Source organism: Hylobates moloch, unplaced genomic scaffold (genome assembly GCF_009828535.3).
Source record: "Hylobates moloch isolate HMO894 unplaced genomic scaffold, HMol_V3 SCAFFOLD_7, whole genome shotgun sequence".
In the NCBI taxonomy this organism is placed as follows: domain Eukaryota; kingdom Metazoa; phylum Chordata; class Mammalia; order Primates; family Hylobatidae; genus Hylobates; species Hylobates moloch.
In genome coordinates, this window is record NW_026652282.1 from 133,426,093 (window position 1) to 133,428,449 (window position 2,357).

At 37.3% G+C, this 2,357-nt stretch overlaps 1 protein-coding gene across 1 annotated transcript in view; it reads left to right on the forward strand.

Annotated features, from left to right (window-relative positions):
• F8 (coagulation factor VIII) overlaps window positions 1-2,357 on the forward strand; it is a 164,766-nt gene that overhangs the window by 151,039 nt on the left and 11,370 nt on the right. The window lies entirely within an intron of this gene.

The window sequence follows — 2,357 nt, forward strand, 5'->3', positions numbered from 1 at the left end:
TACTGCCTCAATTTCAGAACTTGTTATAGGTCTATTCAGGGATTCAAGTTCTTCCTGGCTTAGACTTGGGAGGGTGTATGTGTCCAGGAATTTATCTATTTCTTCTAGATTTTCTAGTTTATTTGCATAGACCTGTTTATAGTATTCTCTGATGGTAGTTTGTATTTCTGTGGGATCAGTGGTGATATCCCCAATATAATTTTTTATTGTGTCTATTTGATTCTTTTCTCTTTTCTTCTTTATTAGTCTGGCTAGCGGTCTATCTATTTTGTTGATTTTTTCAAAAAAACCAGCTCCTGGATTCATTGATTTTTTGAAAGTGTTTTTGTGTCTCTATCTCCTTCAGTTCTGCTCTGATCTTAGTTATTTCATGTCTTCTGCTAGCTTTTGAATTTGTTTGCTGTTGCTTCTCTAATTCTTTAATTTTGATGTTAGCGTGTCAATTTTCAATATTTCCTGCTTTCTCTTGTGGGCATTTATTGCTATAAATTTCCCTCTAAACACTGCTTTAAGTGTGTCCCAGAAATTCTGGTACGCCGTGTCTTCATTCTCATTGGTTTCAAAGAACATCTTTATATCTGCCTTCATTTCGTTATTTACCCAGTAGTCATTCAGGAGCAGGTTGTTCAGTTTCCATGTGTTTTTGCGGTTTTGAGTGAGTTTCTTAATCCTGAGTTCTAGTTTGATTGCACTGTGGTCTGAGAGACTGTTTGTTATGATTTCCATTCTTTTGTATTTGCTGAGGAGTGTTTTACTTCCAATTATGTGGTCAATTTTAGAATAAGTGTGATGTGGTGCTGAGAAGAATGTATAATTTGTTGGTTTGGGGTGGAGAGTTCTGTAGATCTTTATTAGGTCTGCTTGGTCCAGAGCTGAGTTCAAGTCCTGAATATCCTTGTTAATTTTCTGTCTCATTGATCTAATATTGACAGTGGGGTGTTAAAGTATTCCACTATTATTGTGTGGGAGTCTAAGTCTCTTTGTATGTCTCTAAGAACTTGCTTTATGAATCTGGGTGCTCCTGTATTGGGTGCATATATATTTAGGATAGTTAGCTCTTCTTGCTGCATTTTTCCCTTTACCATTATGTGATGCTCTTCTTTGTCTCTTTTGATCTTTGTTGGTTTAAAGTCTGTTTTATCAGAGATTAGGATTTCAACCCCTGCTTTTTTTTGTTTTCCATTTGCTTGGTAAATATTCCTCCATCCCTTTATTTTGAGCCTATATGTGTCTTTGCATGTGAGACAAGTCTCCTGAATACAGCATACTGATGGGTCTTGACTCTTTATCCAATTTGCCAGTCTGTGTCTTTTAAATGGGGTATTTAGCCCATTTACATTTAAGGTTAATATTGTTATGTGTGAATCTGATCCTGTCATTATGATGCTAACTGGTTGTTTTGCCCATTAGTTAATGCAGTTTCTTCATAGTGTCAATGTTCTTTACAATTTGGTATGTTTTTGCAGTGGCTAGTACCAGTTGTTCCTTTCCATGCTTAGTGCTTCTTTCAGGAGCTCTTGTAAGGCAGGTCTGGTGGTGACAAAATCCCTCAGCATTTGCTTATCTGTAAAGAATTCCATTTCTCCTTCACTTATGAAGCTTTAAGAGGTTTAATTGACTCACAGTTCTGCATCACTGTCCCATAAGTCCCATGTTCTTTCCTCAGGAAACCTACAGTCATAGCAGAAAGGGAAATAGGCACATCTTACATGGCAGCAGGCAAGAGAGAGTGTGTGAAGGAGGAACTGTCAAACATTTATAAAACCATCAGCTCTCGTAAGAACTCACTATCAGGAGAACAGCATGGGGGAACCACCCCCATGATCCAATCACCTCCCACTAGGTCCCTCCCTTGACATGTGGGGATTATGGGGATTACAATTCAAGATGAGATTTGAGTGGGAACATAGAGCCAAACCATATCAGTATCTAAAAGGAAAAGCCTTCAGTTTTTCCACATTCGGTTATGATATCAGCTGTGAGCTTTTCCTATATGGTCTTTCTTGTGTTAAGTTCCTTCTGTATCTATCTTGCTGAAAGTTTTTATTACGAATGGATATCTAGTTTTGTCAAATTCTTTTTCTGTATTGATCGAAATAATCATGTGTTTTTCATCTTTGATTCTGATAATGTGGTATATCACATTGATTGATTTGCCCATGTCGAACCATCCTTGCATCCTAGGGATAAATACCACTTGTTCATGATGAATGATCCTTTTAATGTGCTGTTGAATTTGGTTGGCTGGTGTTTTGTTGAGGAATTTTGTATCCGTGTTCATCAGGGATATTGGCCTGTAGTTTTCTTTCTTTTCTTTTCTTTTTCTTTCTTTTCTGAGACAGAGTCTTGCTCTGTCG